We start from the raw sequence: 23098 nt of genomic DNA on the forward strand, positions 1-23098 counted from the left end.
AAATAATCCAGTCAAGAATTGGGCAGAAGGCATGACAGACATTTCGTCAAAGAAGACCTACATGTGGCCAACAGACACATGAAAAAAATGCTCCACCTCACTTGCCATCAGGGAAATACATTTCAAAGCCACAATGAGAATACCAGTGAGAATACCAGTGAGAATGGATAAAATTAACAAATCAGGAAATGACAGATGCTGATGAGGATGTGGATAAAGGGGAACCCTCCTACACTGTTGGTGGGAATGCAAACTGGAGCAGCCACTGTGGAAAACAGTGTGGAGTTTCCTCAAGAAGTTGAAAATACAGCCACCCAATGACCCAGAAATTGCACTACTAGGTATTTACCCCAAAGATACAAATGTAGTGATATGAAGGGGCACCTGCACCCCAATGCTTATAGCAGCAATGACCACAATAGCTAAACTACGGAAAGAGCTTTAATGTCCATTGACAGATAAAGAAGATGGATAAAGAAGATGTATCATATTTATGTGTGTGTGTGTGTATGTGTGTGTATATAATGAAATATTACTCAGCTTTCAGAAAAATGAAATCTTACCATCTGCAATGAAGTGGATATAACTAGAGGATATTATGCTCAGTGAAAATGGTCAACTAGAGAAAGATAATTATCATATGATCTCACTCATGTGGAATTTTAGAAACAAAACAGAGGATCATAGGGGCAGGGAGGAAAATAAGTAAGATGAAATGAGAGAGGGAGACAAACCATAAGAGACTCTTAATTACAAGAAACAAACTGAGGGTTGCTGGAAGGGAGATGGGCGAGGGGATGGTGTCACTAGGGGATGGGCATGAAGGAGGGCACATGATGTAATGAGTACTGAGTGTTATATCCAACTGATGAATCACAAAACTCTACCTCTGAAACTAATAATACACTATATGTAATTTAATATAGAATTTAAAATAAATAAATAAATAAAGTTTTAAAAAATAATTTGGGGATATAAGAAAGGAAGCAAACAAGTTCTCTCAAGAAACAGAATATATTATGAGTTAATTTCCCAATATCTCTAATCTTAGAGGAGTTCTGATGGCTGAAGTATCATTATAAAAAAATTAAAAAGAAAGAAAAAAAGAACAACTCTAGCTACTGTGTTTTCTAAGACAGGTATCTACTATTCCCTAGACTCAGCCCATCACTATGGTGATAAATAAACTTTTTCCCTCTCTCTGTCTTTCTGCCCACCAACTATTCATTTAGCTAAGATGTTTGCTATTTAATTTTTTCTTATAATTTATAAAAAATTAGTTCAAGTCTTCAGGTACATGATTATTTTCTCAATTTATTTTAATTAAAAGATGTTAACACACTCAATATTCATCTCATTATAGTATGTTATCCTTGATTTTTTTTGTGTTCCATGTAGCAGTCAGTAACTCAGGCTCACTTCCTGGATGTTGAGTCCACTCACTCAACACACAATTGAAATCTTAATTTTGTTTTTTGTTTTGTTTTGATTTTTCCATAGGATCGCGTTTTCTTTCTCTCTCTTTTTTTTTTTTTAATTAGGTTTTGGTTATCATGGTCACTGAGAAGCTTTAACCATTTCTTTTACTGTTTCCTTAAGAGAGAAGACATTTATTTCCCATATTATATTCTTTAGATATTTCAGTTAGATACTCTATTTGTAAAAGTCATCTAAAAAATCGGCAATGATCAGACAATCAGATGTAGGCAGTAATTTCATTTTATGCACTACTGATTATAATAAATATTCCCTTTACTCTTCTCTATATAACACCTTGGTTGGGGGGTGTAGTGGGAGTTACAACACTTGTTTACTTGTTTATATTTTCCCAGTGTGACTGAACTCAAAGTCACCAAAAAATAAATAAATAAATAATGAATAAATAAATGTAATAAAATATCTGTGAATAGCAAATGAAAGACATTCTAGTCCAGTTCTGTTGCTTGTTGAATTTTAGTACCAAATTTATGAGAAAAAAATGTATTACAGAACTATTCAGATTATGGAGTGGTTCTCATGTACTTGAAGCAGGAAATGAAATTACTATCTCCATTTTACAGATGAAGAAACCAATATAGAAAAATTAATTAAATTATCTTCATCATGCACACAGTATAGACTGTAGAGCCAATCTTCAAACTCAGACAATCTGGCTCCACTGACCTGTTCTATGGAGGGTCTATGTCTCTCCAGCCATTTCAATTTCTCTGTTTTCCCTGGTTGTTTCTTTATCATGTTCCTCAATGGTCCAGGAAGTCAACACTCTTACCTTTCACTGTGCCCATGAAAGTGATTTAGGATATGACCACATTCAAGACAACACTTACTGAATTTTACATAATAACTGATTATCATTTAGCACAAACAATAGTTTGGGTTTCATTTCCATTTAAGTACACAGATATCTAGGTTTGATTTTCAAATTTTTCTATCTATGAACGTATAGACATGTAGGTTATGATTTGGAAGGTAAAGAAGAAATATAGTGATACAAAACAATCCTATAACTGAATATTAATGTGGGAGAATTAGAGGGTCAGCTTTTGCATATTCTAAAAATCATGAGGAAAAATCAGATGCTCATGCAACGATATAGGCCTACAGTCCTGTTCCTACTTTTATGCTATCAAGAAACTTCTATGCCATTCCATTTCTTTTTATTCATAATACTAATAAGCGTACACACAAACCCACACACAAAGAACATACAAAATATGTATACATTTTGCCACACAATAGCTCTCATTGATTTGAAATGTAATACTTATGTATTTGGACTCTCTAAACTTTGGATTTCTAGGTCTTGTTTAAGAGGTTATCAGTATTTTTTTTAGGTTATCAGTATTTTATGGAAGGTAATATACTGTTTAAATTTTTATACTGATACAATTAATCTCTAAATTTTAGAACATATTGCCTTCAAATACCATCATTGTTAATCTCCTGCTATTGCAGAATGACAACACATAACTTTTTAAGAAAAAGCATGTTATTATGGAAAATACATGGAAATAAGTTTGGGTTCTCACCTTTTATCCTAATACTGCTACCAACTAGCTATGTGAACCTTCTCTCTGAGCAATTTAGATAATACTATGATTTCATTTTATTAAAAATGAAACTTGCCTACAAAACATAATAAAATATATTATGTTATGATTATTAAAGTAATGCAGGACATTTGGAGAATATATAAAAGCATAAATTAAACCATTAAAAAATAAATGAGCTATTTTTAATAAAACAGAAGCCCCAGATAATCAAAAGAAAAATACAGTACGATAATATATACTTTTTGTTTTATCTTCCTCTCTATTTTCCCTATTCAGTTTCCCTCACTCTCTTATGGTACCTTTCACTATTTCTTATATTCCACATTTGAGTGAGACCATATGATAATTGTCTTTCTCTGATTGACTTATTTCACTCAAAATAATGCCCTCCAGGTCCATCCACATCAAAGCAAATGGTAGGTAGGTATTCATCCTTTCTGATGGCTGTGTAGTATTCCATTGTGTGTGTATGTGTGTGTGTGTGTGTGTGTATACCACATCTTCATTATCCATTCATCTGACAAAGGACATCTCAGCTCCTTCTACAGTTTGGCTATTTTGGACATTGCTGCTATGAATATTGGGGTGCAGGTGTCAACATCAGTTCCATTCATGTATTTTTATACATCTACCTTAGTCAACTCAGTTGCCAAAACAAAATACTACAGACCAGATGCCTAAAACAAAAGGAACTTATTATGCAAACTCTGGAGGCTGGGAAGTCCAAGGACAACCAGGGGATTAGGTTCCCTGGTCAGAGTCTCCTCTGGGCTTGCTGATGGCCACCTTCCCATGCTGTCATCTCATGGCAGAAAGAAAGAGAAAGAAATCTTGTTGGTATGTCTTCTTAAAAAGGCACTAACCTGATCATGATGGCTTCATCTTCATGATCTCATCTAAACCTAATTATCTTCCAAAAGCTTCATCTCCAAATGCCATCACATTGGGGGTTAGGGCTTCAACATATGGAGTTTGAGGAACACAATTCAGTCCATAGTCTTCTGTTTCTGACCCCTGAGTTCATGTCTTATCACTTGCATTCCATCCCAATATCCACAGAAGTCTTAATTCATTCCAGCATCAGCTCTAAAATCTAAAGCCCAAAGTCTTATTTAAATAAAACATAAGTCATATAAAATGAGTGAGATTCCAGATCTGAGGCAAGATTCCTCTCCAGTGATGCACCTGTGAAACAAGAGCTGTGCTTCTAAAATATAATGGTGGAACAGACATAGGATGGACATTCTTTTTCAAAATAGAAAAAGGGAAAGAAAGAGGGGTGATAGGTCTCAAGCAAGCCCAAAACAGAAGGTTAATTGCTAGATCTTGAAGCTTGAAAATAACCCTCTTTGGTTCTGTACTATACGTTCCAAACCCACTGGAGCAGGTCTTATTTCCCGAAGGCTCTGCTAGGCCATGGGCAAACTCCTGAGATTCCAAGAAGCTCACCTCCCAGTGTTCCAAGTGGCAATCGTCTCACCTATTGAAACCAAAACAGCCCCCTCCTCTCTCATACACACACACACACACACACACACACACACACACACACTTTGAAATCATGAGGGCAGCTCCAGTGATCTCTAAATTCCTTGGTTCATTTTTCCCCTTGTCTTGGAAAAGCACACACAATCACATCCAAATAGCCCCATGGCCCAGCCCTGTCATATCTAAGAAGTCTGACAACCTCCCTTCACTTTATCCCGTCTCTGTCCCCTTCAGTTCAAATGCACAGTGTTTCTGATGGGATGACCCCATAATCTACTTATCAAGTGACAGTCCAACATCTTCGGTGCTGTCTTCCAGACACACTTTCTCATTTTCTGCAATATAAATAGAATTATTTATTATAATAATATAATAATTATTTATTATTAATTTATTTATTTGAGAAAGAGGGAGAGAGAGGCAGAGACATAGGCAGAGGGAAAAGCAGGCTTCATGCAGGGAGCCCGATGCGGGACTTGATCCTGGGGCTCCAGGATCATGCCCTGAGCCAAAGGCAGACACTCAACCACTGAGCCACCCAGGCGTCCCCAGATTGAATATATATATTTTAAAATAGTTAGTTCTGATTTCTTTTTATTTAATAATTCCTTCTTCAATTTATTTTTTTCTTCATGTATTTTACTAAAAGCAGTTAGGAGGAACCAAATGATTCCTTCAACACTTTAACATCCACATTTCTAACTTGCACTTCAAAACTCTTCATTATCTAGCTCCAGTCATTTCCACATATTGAGGTATTTGTTACAGCATTGCCACACTTCTCAGTACCAATATTTTAATCTGCTCAGGCTGCTATATAACAAAATACCAAAGACTGAGGGGCATAAGAAACAGGAATTCATTTCTCCCAGTTCTGGAAGCTGTCTAAGATCCAGATGCTGGCCAATCCAATTCCCCAGTGAGGACTCTCTTAGGATTGCAGAAAGCAACCTTCTCCTTTTGTCCTGTCCTGGCAGGAAGAGAGAGAGAGACAGGAAAGCTCTTTAGTGTCCCTCCTCACAAGAGCAGTAATCCCATCCTGAAGTCCCCTCACTCATGATCCCACTTAAATCCAATAACCTCTCAAAGGCCTCAACTCCAAATAACATCACACTATGGTTACTCCTTCAACACAAAAATGTGGGGACAAAATTCAGTTTATAGCAATGCCTAATAAGGCTTTCATTTTATTTTTTTCTCTTTTTTATTTTAAAACTTAATTTTACTTCATTATAAACATGTTTACATTCAATTTTAGAGGCATAAAATTTTCAGAAAGTCAATGGTATTCCTTAACCTCTTCAATCCCACTGCGAGTACCTAAAGTTGACAGGTTGGACTGCGTTTTGTTGTTGTTGTTGTTCCACGGGTTTTATATATTTTCACTAACATAGAGAATTATGTATACACTTCTGCAGGAGATTTTATTTAATTTTTTAATGGAATCATGATTTACATAGTTTTCTATAACATTTATGTACATTTAGTTCTCATTCTTTTTTAATAGTTGAATGATAATCCTTACTGTGAATGTAATAAAACTGCTCAATCTTTCTCCGTCGCCATTTAAAATAATTTCAAACTGTTTTCAGTGTTGCTACTAAAAATCCTTATACACAATAAAAATCTTTATATACATATACTTAGAAGAATATTTTAAGCCAAATGAATATGTCTTACCCTTGTATTTAATGTACTTAATCTTTTCTCCAGTAATCAAGATGTATTTATCTCTTGATGGATAGGGTTAGGGGGTGATTAGAATTGCTCAAACAAGAATTCAAAGAGGGGGAATTACTATTGAGTTTCTTATACGTAACATAAAGCTGTTGAATCCTCAGCAAGGTAATAGATTTGAAAGATGTTTCATTCCCTCTATAGAGACAGACTAGAAGATTGGATTATAGAGTTCTATTATACACCCAGAATCCAAAGGAGGAAAATATGAAATGTAGAGATGGAAACCCAAAGCTTTCCTCTTATGCTTCACTTTTATTGTAGAGAGAAAAGGGAAAGAAGAACGGGGGAGGGTTCCCTTTCCCCCTGGAGCTGAGCTTCCAGGCATGCTGGGAGGTAGGAAGATTTATTCTCTAACCTACAGATAGGTAGGGGAAAGTCCAAATTGTTGGGTCTGATGGCAAACTTGACTGGATTTGGTAGGGGAAGCTGGTAAGCTTTTGGAAAAAAAAACAACTGTGGCTATTTCACACATGACCTAAGGCGGTGGCACACCACCCATAGTAGAAGAGGTAAAATGGAAGCACTGTTCTTAAATTTTCAGTGGCCATATAGATCAAAAGACTAAGAAGATGATATCAGTATAGTAAAGAAAAGAATAGTAAAGAAGCCCAGAGGTATGGGAGGCCCATAAACCCTCAGAAGCCTAGAGTTAGCTTGAAGAAGCCACTTTAGAATGAGAGTCAACGCCTGGACCATCCAAATGTCCTTTAACAGGTGACTGGATAAACAAGCCATGGTCTACCTTTTAGCTCCCCAAATTCTAACACTGTTTTCTGAATCACCTCTCCCATGGCCTTACTATCTACTCTTACCCACTTTGCAGTAGCTCAAACTCACTCTGTCTGCCTCTTTATTTTATTAAAGCCACATTAATAGCAACATTCAATGAATTAACAAGAATCACTTTCATCCCTCATTCCTACCTGCACAATATTTTACATGGCCATGATTGAAGTGCTCTGGCTGCTACTTCTTCCCACATAATACAGCTGATATGGCTGACACTGAGAGTCTATCTGCTTTCCCAGCTGTCTCACTGTGATAACACAGCAGCCTCAGATCCATACATAAAACTGCACATTCAGTCACTTGCTTCAGAAGAAGAAAAATCACCTTATATCTCAAAGACCAAGAAAATAGGGATCCCTGGGTGGCACAGCGGTTTGGCGCCTGCCTTTGGCCCAGGGCGCGATCCTGGAGATCCAGGATCGAATCCCATGTCGGGCTCCCGGTGCATGGAGCCTGCTTCTCCCTCTGCCTGTGTCTCTGCCTCTCGCTCTCTCTCTCTCTCTCTCTCTGTGTGTGTGTGACTATCATAAATAAATAAAAGTTAAAAAATTTTAAAAAAAAAGACCAAGAAAATAAAGGTTTCTTTCTTAATAGAAAAGATTGTATATTGCTATTACGCAGCAAGCACTAGGTTGCAAAAGGACTTTACTATAGGAGACAACTAACTTTTAGGATCCATACTTTCTGCACCAATAAAATTAAAGTATGTTTTTAAAAGCATTAATTGAAAAAAAAATAAAATAAAAAATAAAAGCATTAATTGTTAATTATCAAGGCCAAATATATTAAGACAAAATGCCTCTTAAAAATGTATTGCCAGGGATCCCTGGGTGGCGCAGCAGTTTGGCGCCTGCCTTTGGCCCAGGGCGCGATCCTGGAGACCCGGGATCGAATCCCACGTCGGGCTCCTGGTGCATGGAGCCTGCTTCTCCTTCTGCCTGTATCTCTGCCTCTCTCTCTCTCTCTGTGTGACTATCATAGATAAATAAAAGTTAAAAAAATGTATTGTCAGACAAGGTATAACCTATTCTCAATATTATATTGTCAAAGGTGTTCAAGTTCACTATGGTGATATATTTAATTAGAAACACATTTTTTTATGTTTCCAGAGGTTGGATCAAAGATATTTTTTTTTCAACTGAAAAATTTGCATTTTCTAGTTCTCCACTGTCTTTCTAAATTAACAACTGTTACTTAGGAAAAAAAGTATAGTTTATTTAAAATGAAATACCAGCATATTTTAAGGCTTGGATATTGTTGAATATAGTCATTATTAAGTCAGCCCAGCATGGAGCCCAACACAGGGCTCGGTTTCATGATCCTGAGATCATGACCTGAGCCCAAATCAAGAGATGCTTAACTGACTGAGCCATCCAGATGCCCAACAAAGTTTAATCATTTACAATTTTCAAAATGCCAGTATTTGTTTAAAAAAAAACACTGTATTATCATCATATAATGTATTACATATAAGTGTAACAGATATAGTTTTTAATTTGGCATATACTCCCTTTTCTTGTATTGCCATTTGTTGCTGGTTGCTACTTGAGAAACTGGGAATCTCTGCTTAAAAAAAAACAAAGAATTTCTTGTAAAAGAAATAATCATAACATCTAAACCACCTTTTTTTTTTCCTTCCAGAGTTCAATGTTGTAGAATTTCTTTGAGAGCTTAAGGTAGTCTAAAATGGAATCATCCACAGGAAAGGATTGTGATACCTTCTTCCCACTGCTCCCAAAGAAGGGAAGCACCGGCACCCAGGGACCTGTTACAAACTCAGTATATTGCTGAGGTTGCAAAGCTCTTTTTCCAGCACTGTGGCGCTGTTGGCAAGCCCAGGGCTCAGGAAGTCAACAGGTTCCTCAAACCCTCAAAACCATATCTCACAGGGAACTAAACGGGTTAGGTGAGGAGGATCCTTTTCTTCCTTCTCCTTCCTACACCACTCAGACCACTGATGCTAGCAGAGACCCCATCTCAGAAGACCTGAGACTCTATTTCCCTCTGTACAATGCTGATTCTTTTCAGGATCACTTCTACCCAGGAGCAACACAGTCCACAACTTCCCTTTCTTCAAGTTTTCTTCTGTGAAGGACACTTAAAATGTGCTCTTTCATGGGAAGTTCTAAGAAGCCCCGACAGTGGTGTTGGGCAGACATGGAAGGGGTCCTTGCTTATTTTCTACTTGTTGGCAGCAAGACTCTGGCCAGAGACTTGGCCAAGGGTCCTTTTAGAAGCAAATATTCAGGGATCCCTGGGTGGCGCAGCGGTTTGGCGCCTGCCTTTGGCCCAGAGCGCGATCCTGGAGACCCAGGATCGAATCCCACGTCGGGCTCCCGGTGCATGGAGCCTGCTTCTCCCTCTGCCTGTGTCTCTGCCTCTCTCTCTCTCTGTGACTATCATAAAAAAAAAAAAAAATAGAAGCAAATATTCATAAAATGGCAGGCTGTAGCACCTACTCCAATAGATAGGAAGGAATATTTGAGAGTGAAATGTTGGGTTTAGGAACCTCAAAGATTATTACTCTAGACAGGCTATCCATCTGAAAGAGAATATTCTCTCAGATAAGGCTAAAAGTATGGAGCCACTGATATTATTATTATTATTATTATTATTAATTATTATTATTATTTTAAATTTTTGTTTATTTATGATAGTCACACACAGAGAGAGAGAGGCAGAGGCACAGGCAGAGGGAGAAGCAGGCTCCATGCACTGGGAGCCCAACGTGGGATTCAATCCTGGGTCTCCAGGATAGCGCCCTGGGCCAAAGGCAGGTGCCAAACCACTGCGCCACCCAGGGATCCCTAATATTATTAATGTAAATAGGATTTCATTTTTACCATAAGCTAGAACATGGGACATAAGTTTATAATAGTATTTCTTAACTCTAATTCTGCCCCATAATAAAGATAATGGGAAAATTTCTTGGCAGACAATTCATTGAAAACTGAAAAAAAAAATAATTTTTTAAAAAGATTTTATTTATTTATTCATGAAAGACACACAGAGAGAGAGAGACAGAGGCAGAGACACAGGCAGAGGGTGAAGCAGGTTCCACGCTGGAAGCCTGATGTCCTGGGACTCCAGGATCATGCCCTGGGTCAAAGGCAGACACCAAAGCACTGAGCCACCCAGGAATCCCCTAAAATAATTTTTAAAAATATGCAACCACAGTATAATTAATTGAAAAAGATACAGATATGAAATCAGAAAACTCAAGCTTAAATCCCAATTTTACTGACAACTCAATGAGATTTGAACAAATCACTTAAACTCTATAAGCTCAGATTCTTGGTCAATAAAATGTGAATGTGAGTTACTATTCTGAATTTTTTTTATAATATTTAAATGAGATAGTCAGCTCTTGAAATATATATTAGTTTTCTTATCTAGTTTTCCAATCATATTGTACTTCAAAATAATCAGCACTTTTTTTTTTACATTTCATGTGCCATCAGTAAGGAAATGTGTTATAGTAACACTTAGTAGTAGATGCTTAATATTTATATAATAAGTTTTAATACCAGAGTTGGAAGCAGAATTACCTGGATACCCCTGCTATATTTACCAATGAAAATATTAACTCCTACTTTGGTCCAGATTCAATCACAATCTGAAGCAACACTGTAGATTGAACTCCTTCATGCTAAAAGCACACAGAGCATTGAGCCAAAGAGTTGTAAATCTTATAAAATCATATTAAGTGCGATTAAAACCGAAACCCATGTAAAATCAAGAAGTCACTGGTACACCCACTCTCAATATCACCATGATAGAAGCCAAATTTTTAGAAACTAAAATTTTCCTACAGAGTTGAGGATTTTAGACTTCAGCTCAGATTTGGGCTGGCTTAGAGGACAATGTGATATTAGTTCAGCGACCTTCATGCAAAAAAACCTGTGCCTTCTTCACTTAGCAAGGAAGAAGGAATTTAATTAAGGTTATCTTTTAATCCTTTGAGTTCCAGCAAGTGGTGGGAAACATGGAGGGATACCAGGACCATGGAGAGAGCCCAAACATGGAGAAAGCCCAGCATGAATCCAACTCTCCAACCCTAATCACATGCACAAGCATGTTCTCATGCCAACCCAAGATAGGAAAAAGGTCTGTTATCTGACCTGTTGGATCTCTATGCAATTGGAAGGGGAAAGGTGATTAGAAATAAGAGAAACAGTGTGACAAATAACTGATATGTTTTTCTTTTTCCAAGTATTCTTAATAGATAAAGAAGGAAAGTAACTGCAAGTTTGCACTTGTTGCCTTAGGTAGTAGTGGTTTTTGTCTGTTTTAGTTCATTGATTGGTTTTAACTTGATGCCTGAGATGAAATTTACATAGCCAACAAACAATAAAATCCAGAACACAGGAGACTAAAATTAAGACAGTTGAAGTTTAGTGCAGAAGACAACCAATAGATAGGTAGATGATTGATTGATGGATAGATAGATACATAGACAGACAGACAAATGATGTAGAGATAACCACAAATATGCTACTTTCATCTACTGCAGACTTTTGATCATCACCCCCTCATCATGTTCAGCTAAAGGACACTGACAGAGCACCTAAGTTTGTATTTGCACAGCTTTCAAAAGGTATTTATTATATTCATCTTTTAAAGGGAGATAATGAAAACATTCATAGTGAAAAAAACATTGATATAAAATTGAAAATGATGATGTCAATTCACTGTTCAATCTTTTAAGCAAAGAGAGAGCCTGAAAGTAACACAAGCCAAGAAGAGCAGAGGCAATCTATAGAAACAGGGACTTTATATGTAGCACAATGTCATTAAATTCATATCTTTCAATACTCTGAATGTAATGAGCTAAATGCTCCAATCAAAAGACATAGGGTATCAGGTTGGATAAAAAAGTAAGACTCACCAATATGCTGTCTGCAAGAGACTCATTTTAGACCCAAAGACACTTCCAGATTGAAAATGAGGGGGTGGAAAAATATTTATCATCCTAATGGACATTGAAAGAAAACTGGGGTGGCAAACCTAATATCAGACAAATTAGATTTTACCAAAGACTGTAATAAGAGATGAAGAAGGACACTATATCATAATTAAAGGGTCTATCTAAAAGAAGAATTAACAATTGTAAATATTATGCCTCTAAGATGAGACAGTCAATTGTATATATCAGTTAATAACAAAATTGAAGAAACCCATTGATAATAATACAATAATAGTAGAGGACTTGAAAACCCCACCTATTGCAATGGACAGATAATCTAAGCAGAATATCAGCAAGGAGACAATGGCTTTGAATGACACACTTGAACAGATGGGCCGCACACATATTCAGAACATTCTATCCTAAAACAACAGAATACACATTCTTCTTGAGTACACATGGAACAATCTCCAAAATAGGTCACATACTGGGACACAAATCAGGTCTATACTGCTACTGAAAGATTAGGATCATTCCCTTTATATTCTCAAACCACAATGCTATGAAACTGGAACTCAATCACAAGAGAAAATTTGGAAAGACTCAAACACACGGAAGGTAAAGAGCATCATACTAAAGAATGAATGAGTTAAAGAAGAAATTTAAGAAGAATTTTTTTAAATTCATGGAAACAAATGAAAATGAAAACACAACTGTTCAGAATCTTTGGGATGCAACAAAGGCAATCCTGAGAGGGAAATAGATAACAATACAAGCCTTTCTCGAGAAACAAGAAAGGTCTCAAATACACAAGTTAATCTTACAGCTAAAGGAGCTGGAGAAAGAATAGTAGATAAGCCTAAACCTAGCAGGAGAAGGGAATCAATAAAGTTTAGAGCAGAAACAATGAAATAGAAACCAAAAAACCAGTAGAACAGACCAACAAAACTAGGAGCTGGTTCCTTGTTTGTGTTTTTACTTTTTAAAGATTTTATTTATTTATTCATGACAGATAGAAAGAGAAAGGCAGAGACAAAGGCAGAGGGAGAAACAGGCTCCTTGTAGGGAGCCCAATGTGGGACTCAATCCCAGACACTGGGATCATGACCTGAGCCAAAGGCAGATGCTCAACCACTGAGTCACCCAGGTGTCCCTGGAGCTGGTTCTTTGAAAGAATTAATGAGATTGATAAACCCCTGGCCAGACTTATAAAAAGAAAACAGAAAGGTCACAAATAAATAAAATCATGAATGAAAAAGGAGAGACCATAAGCAACACCAAAGAAATATAAACGATTATCAGAACATATTATGATAAATTGTGCTGGGGAAAATTGGACAATCACATGCAGAAGAATGAAACTGGACCACTTTCTTACACCATACACAAAGACAAACTCAAAATGGAAGTAAGATTTAAATGAGAGACAGGAATCCATCAAAATCCTAGAGAACAGGTAGAAACCTCTGACCACAATAACTTCTTGCTAGACATGTCTCCAAAGGCAAGAGAAACAAGAGTAATAATGAACTATTGGGACTGCATCAAGAGAAAAAGCTTCTTCACAGCATAGGAAACAGTTGACAAAATGAAAAGACAACCTACAGAATGGGAGAAGATATTTGTAATGACATATCAGATCAAGGGCTAGTATCCAAGATCTATAAAGAACTTATCAAACTCAACACTCAAAGAACAAATAATCCAATCAAGAACTGTGCAGAAGACATGAACAGACATTTCTCCAAAGAAGACATATGAATGTCTTGAATGACATATGAATGACCAACATATACATTAAAAAATGCACATCAGGGAAATACAAATCAAAAACCCCAAGGAAGTACAAGTCAGAACAACTAAAACTAATAAGACTGGAAACAATAAATCTTGGCAAGGATGTGGAGAAAGGGGAATTCTCTTACGCTGTTGTTAGGAATGCAAGCTGGTGCAGCCACTGTGGGCAACAGTGTGGAGAGTCCTCAAGAAGTTAAAAATAGAGCTACTCTATGACTCAGTAACTGCCCTACTGGGTATAGACACCAAAGATACAGATGTGAAATGAAGGGGCAACTGCACCCCAATGTTCATAGCAACAATGTCCACAACAGCCAAACTGTGGAAAGAGCCTCGACGTCCATTGATGTGTGTGTGTGTGTGTGTGTGTATAGAGAGAGAATATTCATATATTGAACATTCATATTGAATTAATATATATTCATACATATATATATATGAATACTGTTCAGCCATCACAAAAATGAAATCAACCATTTGCAACAATGTGGATAGAACTAGAGGATATTATGCTAAGCAAAATAAGTCAATCAGAGAAAGACAATTATCATATGGTCTCACTCATATGTGAAATTTAAGAAACAAAACAGAAGATCACAGGACAAAAGAGGGAAAAATAAAACAAGATGAAATCAGAGAGGAAGACAAACCATAAAAGACTCTTAATCATAGGAAACAAACTGAAGGTTGCTGGAGGGGAGGTTGTTGGGGGATGGGGTAACTGGGTGATGGACATGAAAGAGGGCATGTAATGTAGTGAGAACTGGGTATTATATTAGACTGATAAATCACTAACCTCTACCCCTGAATCTAATAACACATTATATTTTAGTCATTTGAATAAAAATAAAAATAAAATAAAATGAGTAAAAATTATTTCTTACTCCTCCATATTTGTTACCCATTCTTCTCTTATTCACATATCCCAGTCCTGACTGGTTTTCTTTAATCCAGCCTGGCCTTTCCCACAACTTGCAGCTGACAACACATACCCCACCACCCTCATCTTTCTTTCTTACCTCCCCTCATTTTTAAATCTATCTTCTCCCAGGTTCAAGCTTCCTTTATGCTCCTGCATTCTATCTCCAGTTGGTTTTGGTGGTAATAAAATTTTTCCCTTCTCTCTTTTTTCAGACTAGTCAACTGATCTTCATTTTTCCCATATTGATCTGCAGTATTCTCTAAAATATTTTTCCTCTGATACTTTCCACTCCTGGCTGCTGCAAGGAATTTTACTCACACCAATTCAGGTATTATAACATAATAAAACCCAGGACTATTTCCCATAGCCAGCAATCTTCAGTCAATACAGGGGAAGAAAGAAGGGAAAATCCAAATAAATCTTTTCATTTGCCAAAAGGCCTTTTTCTTCTAATTCCGAATCTGCAAGTCCAACATATTAATCTGGGTCAGATTTATTTGACTAGTGCCAGTATGCTCCTGGTGCAACACTGGCTATCCAAGTAACTGCTCTGCATAACCTACCCCAAAGCCTCAGGTTCAGTCTTGAACATGTCTGACACTTGATTTTACCTTTCCACCATCAGGTTGAGCTCTGTGGGCTCCAAGCACTGTATGCTCCTGGTACCTGACTACTACATATCCTCTCATATCTCTGTGCCTTTGCAGGGGACTCTGCTGCAGACTAAGCCTGAACACAACTCAGCATTCACTGAATGTTCTATGTTTGGGACACTGTGTTTAGTCCTGGGGATAAGAAAATCACTAGGATTAAAATCCTGTTCTCAAGTAGGTCACAGTCTGGAAAAGGAAAATAGGTGCATCGAAAGTATGTAAATTACAAAAAGGAGTTGATATCTGACCCAAATATTGGGAGATGAGTAGAAATTTGTAGAAATCCAAATTCAATAGGCATTTCTCTTACTGTGCCTTGAGTTCTCGGAAGAATTCAACTTGATTTAATTCTTAAAACAAGGCCATCCTTTTGGTATAGCAGAAAATAGAAGTTATGGCTTAAGAGGTAAAGTAGAGTGAGCGATACTGAGCCATAATGAAGAGTACCTCTGAAAAGGCAAGGTCTTCCAAAGAAAAGAGATAGATCAGGAAATGGCCAAAAGAGCTGAAAGGTAACATGATGCTTTACATAGCTGTGTGCAAATGAGATTTAAAAATATATTTCAACTCATGATTTCTTTAATTGAGAAGAAATTGTACCATTAGAGAATCTCTTTTTGATTACTGTATTTATCCCACTAGCACTTTCTCTAACTAGGGATAATATTTATATTTGAGCAAAAAAATAAAAATTTTAGTGGTTCTTTTCTAAAACCTTCAAGAAAACATAAATAAAGTGGTACATTTTTAAAATATGATTACTCATCTACAACAGGAAATATGATTCAAGTTTTTTATACTTAATACACGGATTATTTTATCAGATCAACCTGCATAGGCCAAAGCTGAGATGCCTGCCCTGCTGGGTGAGATATTTTGTATACAAGTTTATTGCCAAACTACCAACATAAAAGCCAAGACCCTTTAATGATTTCTTTCCTAATTTAAAACTGCTCACTCTGTTGAAGGGTTCTTACTTGATTCATATTCAGTTATTATCTGATTAGGACCATTTCCCTAACTTAAAGAAGAAATAAATCCTGAGCAAATTCAGTCAATTCTTATTCTGGTTCAGAAATCTTCAGTCTTGTCAGCCAAATGGCATCCCTTCTCCCATCTGTGTTTCTACAGTAGCTACAAAAAGCTTACCTGGCCCCACCTCTGGTTTTTTGAATGGTCCTGGGAATGGCCTCTGGTTAAAGCTGAGCCAATCAAGTCTTTCATCAAGGACTTGCTACCTGGCGATGAGGGAAGGGATTCAGTGAGCAAAGAAGCTGTGAGGTTTGCTGCTTGAGAATGCTTGATGCAACCTCTCCCACCAGGTAGGTGAAGTTGGCCTGCAGGTGAGAAAGAGGGTGGAACATAGGTGGAAAGTAAGGCTGCACATGGAGTGTGCACAACATTCCCCACCTTGCACCTGGTTTCATGGGCCCCTAAGGTTTAACTCTATCACTACACTTCCTGGTGCAGGAACCCACAATTTTCCATGTTTGTTTTTCCATGTTTTAATTTTATTTTCTTTATTTACAGCCATAAGAGTTGTGAATAATAACCATTCAAACACTTAAAGGATAATTGTATTCATTATCACAAAACCTGAAAGTAAGTTACAATCTCATACCTTTATTATATAAGGTCACCGGTACTACGATATGTTATTAGATATTGTATCTATGATTTATTTTAAGAAATTGGCTCAGATGATTATGAGGTAGAAAATCACAGGCCAGCAGGCTGAAAGCCAGGCAGTATTTGATGCTGCAGCTTTAAAGCAGAATTCCTTCTCCAGGAAACCCCAGTCTTTGCCCTTAAGGTCTTCAAATAACTGGATAAGGCCCTTTCATGGGGCCTTGTTATGGAGGGAAATCTGTTTGTTTGTTTTTTTAAGTCCACTGATTGTAAATATTAGCTATGTCTATGAAATTGGTGTTGGATCAAACAACCATGTACTTACTATAATCTGGCCAAGCTGGCACATAAGACTTACTATCATGCTGTCTTTATTCCACAAATATCTAAATAATTGGACAACTTTTAAGTATCTTCTTTTAAAGACTCATTTATTTGAGAGAGAAAGAGAGAGAGAGAAGGGGTGAAGGGTGAGGGGCAGGGGGAGAGAGAATCTCCAGCAGACTCCACATTGAGCAGAGAGCCTAACGTGGGGGCTCTATCCCAGGACTCTGAGATCATGACCTGAGCCTAAACCAAGAGTCAGAAACCACTAAGGCTGCATCATCTAGGCACCCCAACTTTTAAGTGTCTTTCCTGTTCCCTAATTTGGGTAAATAAAATATGTCCATAGACCTAATACTCTAGAGCTTTAAATTGAGCCTTATGATTCTGAAGCTAGTAATAAAGCACTCAGATAGTATTTATGCGATGTATAAGGTCAGCAAAAATCCCTGAAGTGAATTACATCCCTGTAGGCACAACAGGACCATCAGTGATTATTCTGAATATAAATATCAAGTATTTACTCAGTAACAGGTAAAAGCTTTTGTGTAATGTTGTTTTGCTGCTGAGCATTATAGGTAAAAACATGAATATTCCTTCTGAAATAATGAGGTGCTAAATCAGCATCCACCAAAAAATATTTTAGAGAATCGATATTCATTTATTTAATCTTGCTGCCTTTCCTAACCAACACCCGAAAGCAAGGTTACTTTAAAACATTTGATAAATAGTGTAACATCAAATGGGAAAATTAATCAGTGCTTTTCTTCTAACGCATAGCAATCCATCATGCATGGACGATTTCCTTTCTTTTAAAATGCTGCTTATGTACTACTGTTCAAATATTTACAGGTGTTCTTCTTTATATAGTGTTACTTGATCCATGGGGTGGATATTCAGTAGATTGACTTTGGATCAATAATTTAGCATAATAATCTTTAAATAATACAGCAAGACCAGAAAAAAAAGTCAGAATAGAAGTCAGGAGATGGATGTGCTTGTTTAGACCTTGGGCAAATTATTTCATCTTAAAATAGGTCAAGAACATTTGATGGAAGAAAAACTGGGTTTAAGTTCACACTTAAACTCTCGCTAGCCGTACAATCTATGGAAAGGTTAGACCTTCATTTTTTCTCCACTGTAAAACTTTGATAGCTGTAGCAGCTTTCCAGAGTGGCCGTGAATATGAAATATGAAGGCATTTAGCACAAGGCCTGGCACAGACGGCATTCAGGAAATGCACACTAGTTTAATTTTCCTCTCTTGGTGTTAGTTTTTCTCATCACTATAATTTAGAGGATGGGCCAAATGACTCCTTAGGTGCAGTCTTCTCCCAAATTTGTGTGTTCTAAAGACTAATGATAAATTTATTTGCACTTTGAATAGTCAGTTCCATGAAGTTTTCTATTCAACTGTGCCCTTTTCAGAGAAGGCTTAGGATAAAGACCCAGCAAAGACTCCTAACGTGTCCCTTGTTAGGAGACAGTGCTATGGAAGATATTTAGTACTTTATTTATGACAGCAGGCAGCTATCTTAACTGAATTAGTCTCTGATAACATGAAAAACATGGCTTTGTAGTGAGTTGCTTTGGAGCATGAATATGTCTGGCTCCAGCTATTCCTGATTTTAACCAATGACTTATGTTCGCAAAATCTTAGTGCTTTTTCTATTAATCACCAATGTCTCTTTATAGATAGTAAAGCAGAAATCAAAGTTAACCAATTAGTCTTATAAATCAAGGATGAATGAGCCTACCTCTTTGAAAATAACAAACTTGTCCAACTACCAGGGTGATGCTCTGGTCATGGTTACAAGAACTTGGGAAAGTTAAATTAAGAAAATCATTGTGAAATTTCTGTTCATGTCTTTTGCCCATTTCATGATTGGATTGTTTGCTTCTTTGCTGTTGAGTTTAAGAAGTTCCTTATAGATCTTGGAAACTAGCCCTTTATCATCATTTATCGTCATTTGCAAATATCTTCTCCCATTCTGTAGGTTGTCTTTCAGTTTGGTTGACTGTTTCTTTTGCTGTGCAGAAGCTTGTTATCTTGATGAAGTCCCAATAGTTCATTTTTGCTTTTGTTTCTCTTGCCTTCATGGATGTATCTTGCGAGAAGTTGCTGTGGCCAAGTTCAAAAGGGTGTTGCCTGTGTTCTTTAGGATTTGGATGGAATCTTGTCTCACATTTAGATCTTTCATTCATTTTGAGTTTATTTTTGTGACTGGTGTAAGACACAAAATTTCATTCTTCTGCACGTGGCTGTCCAATTTTCCCAGCACCTATTATTGAAGAAATTGTCCTGCTTCCAGTAGGAATGTGAACTGGTATAGCCACTCTGGAAAACTGTGTGGAGGTTCCTCAAAGAGTTAAAAATAGAGCTGCCCTATGACCCAGCAATTGCACTACTGGGGATTTACCCCTAAGATAAAGATGCAGTGAAAAGCCGAGACACGTGCACCCCGATGTTTATAGCAGCCATGTCCACAATAGCCAACTGTAGAAGGAGCCTTAGTGTCCATCGAAAGATGAATGGATGGGGATCCCTGGGTGGCTCAGCAGTTGAGCACCTGCCTTCAGCCCAGGGTGTGATCCTGGGGTCCCGGGATCAAGTCCCACATCGGGCTCCCAGCATGGAGCCTGCTTCTCCTTCTGTCTGTGTCTCTGCCTCTCTCTCTCTCTCTCTGTGTGTGTGTGTGTGTCTTTCATGAATAAATAAAAAACTTAAAAAAAGAAAGATGAATGGATAAAGAAGATGTGGTCTATATATACAATGGAATATTCCTCAGCCATTAGAAATGACAAATACCCACCATTTGCTTCAACGTGGAGGGAATTGGAGGGTATTATGCTGAGGGAAGTAAGTCAATCAGAGAAGGACAATCATTATATGGTTTCACTTATATGGGGAATATAAAAAAATAGTGAAAGGGATTAAAGGGGAAAGGAGAGAAAATGAGTGGCAAAAATCAGAGTGTGACAAAACATGAGAGACCCCTAACTCTGGGAGACAAACAAGGGGTAGTGGGCAGAGGGATGAGTGATGGTCACCGAGGGGGGCACTTGACAGGATGAGCATTGGGTGTTATACTATATGTTAGCAAATCGAACTCCAATATAAAAGTATACATATATATGAAAAAAAAAAGATGGGGATCCCTGGATGGCTCAGTGGTTTGGCAGCTGCCTTTGGCCCAGGGCACGATCCTGGAGTCCCAGGATTGAGTCCCGCCTCAGGCTCCCTGCGTGGAGCCTGCTTCTCCCTCTGCCTGTGTCTCTGCCTCTCTCTCTCTCTCTCTCTCTATGTCTCTCATGAATAAATAAATAAATAAATCTTAAAAAAAAAGAAATTCATTGTGATCAACTGCACATAATTTTCTAAGTGTAATCCTGCATTAATTTCCAATCTGAAAACAAATGAAGAAGTCACAAAGTGTTAGCTCTTGGAGTCCCTTCACCCATCAAGTAAAACCTCCTCTAGCCCATCTTTTGAAATTCTATGTCTGCTGAGATTTCCTCGTCCTGGAGACATAGGAGCCATGGAACAGAACCACATCTCTCACCCATGGAAGGTAGGTACAGTCTCAGGGTCACTCGCTGGCCCACAGACTGTGTCCTCCTGTCACTCTTGGGTATGTTCTTCTGAAGCTGCACCATGTCATATAGTCAGTAAGTATAGTCACTGTCCACAACTCTCAAATAAATTATGCAAACAAAATATGTGTATAGAGGGGCACGTGGGTGGTTCAGTGGATAAGTGTCTGCCTTCAACCCAGTGTGTGATCCTGGAGAGCTGGGATCGAGTCCCACATCAGGGTCCCTGCATGGAGCCTGCTTCACCTTCTGCCTGTGTCTCTGCCTCTCTCTTTGTCTCTAATGAATAAATAAATATAATCTTTAAAAAATATATGTATAGAAATGGAAATGGAGGAACAGTACATTTTAAAATGGTGACTTGTGATTTGAGGGATATTTGCAATATTCAGGGGGAAGGGGGCTTGTCAGGTAGGCCACCCTTCCCCTGGCCTTGATATTGATGGCAAAAAAAGTTTCAAGGGAAAGAGTTTCTTATTCACTATATGCTTCTGCTCTTGTGGTCTGTCTTTCTGAATTATTGCACAGCTGCTCCTAACCAATAGCACTTTTAAGTGTGGGGAACAAATGATCTCCCAATTTTGAAATGTCCTGGGACATTCTTTCCCAGAGTTCATTTCTCAGAATGAGTTAATAGATGTTATATATGTTTAAAGGGGGCAGTTTCCTGGGCATGTGCATTTAGTAAACATAAAAGTTTTGTTGTTGTTGTTGTTTCCTAGAACTTCTCAGAACCTAGAACATGCAGACCTTTTTTTTTTTTTATAAATTTATTTTTTATTGGTGTTCAATTTGCCAACATACAGAATAACACCCAGTGCTCATCCTGTCAAGTGCCCGCCTCAGTCATGCAAACTTTCATTATGAATATCTAAGAAAAAGATAAAGAATATTTCCAAAGTTTATTTGGCCATTGTTGTGGGTTGAATCATGTTCCCCAAAAAGATTTATTGAAAGCTAAATCCCTGGTACTTGTGAATCTGATCTTATTGGAAATAACCTTTATAGATACTATGCTCTGAATTGTGTCCCAATATTTAAATGTTAAAGCCCTAACTACTAATGTGACTGTATTTGAAGTAAGAAAGTAATTAAGGTTAACTGAGTCCAGTAGGACTAGTACCCTTATAAAAAGAAGCACCAGACATGCTTCCTCTTTCTCTCTCCTTCTCCCCCTCCCACTCCCACCCTCCTCTTCCTCCTAATTCTTCCTCCCTTCCCTCTCCTTTTCTCTCTCCACCATAGGAGGGCACGGCAAGGAGGCACCCATCTGCAGGCCAGGAATAGCACTTTCACTAGACACAGAATCTGCCCATCCCTTCATCTTGGACTTCCCAGCCTCCAAAACTATGAGAAAATAAACTTTGGTTTATGCCTCCCAGCCTATAAGTGTTGTGTTATATCAGCTAGAGCTAAGACGCCAGTTCTAATCAAGCTACAATGAGGTCACACTAGATTACGGTGGGCCTGAATACAGTGACTGTGTCCTCATTAGAGGGAGGTTTAGACACAACCCACACAAAGGGTACATGACCTTGTGAACTTAGGGGAGGAGAATGGAGTTATGTGACACAAGCCAAAGAACATGAAGGATTGCTTCAACCAGCAGAAGCTAAACTAGGCAGGTGGATGATTAGTTTTGGAGGAAGCACAGCCCTGTTGGCACCTTGATTTTAGACTTGTAGCTTCCAGAGCCATGAGAGAATAAATTTCTGTTATATAAATCTATCCAAGTTTGTGGTACTTTGTTATGGCAGCCCTCGAAAATTAACTAAGCCATGGAAACACCTTGCTCTGTGGAAAAATCTAGAGAATTAAGAATCCATGGAAAAGTGTTGGGAAACATTGTCTTTAAGCCTACAACCCCTCCACACCATAACTGCCCTTTAAGACATATATTAGTTCCTTTAGGTTTACTCTAACCCACTTACACTCTCCCTCCTCTGAACTCTTATCATCCCATATCATTGGCCATCTTCTCATTGCTTTGTAATATTCTTGAATTATTTTATCTTAGTAAATCTTACAGCTGTCCTTGATGCAAGCTTGCAATTTGGGATTTAGCTCAACAGATCCTTACATGAGCATGCCAGTTCACTCTGCTCCCACGCACTCAGATTGTTCCATCTTAAATGCCCTGTCTTTGTTCTCTCATCTCCCACTCTCCACTATCCATTTCCATAACTCTAAAGTTTTCCAAAGTC

The 23098-nt window shown here is 37.7% G+C and overlaps 1 long non-coding RNA gene across 1 annotated transcript in view; it reads right to left on the bottom strand.

The window, feature by feature from the left end:
• Positions 1–3936: 3936 nt before the first annotated feature.
• LOC144299583 (uncharacterized) overlaps positions 3937–23098 on the bottom strand; it is a 42475-nt gene continuing 23313 nt past the window's right edge. The window contains exons 2-3 of the long non-coding RNA XR_013366272.1: positions 16498–16586; positions 3937–4876 (exon numbers count right to left, since the gene is read on the bottom strand). This is a non-coding gene — a long non-coding RNA (uncharacterized LOC144299583). The remainder of the gene's footprint in view (positions 4877–16497; positions 16587–23098) is intronic.

Source organism: Canis aureus, chromosome 27 (genome assembly GCF_053574225.1).
Source record: "Canis aureus isolate CA01 chromosome 27, VMU_Caureus_v.1.0, whole genome shotgun sequence".
Taxonomy (NCBI): Eukaryota; Metazoa; Chordata; class Mammalia; order Carnivora; family Canidae; genus Canis; species Canis aureus.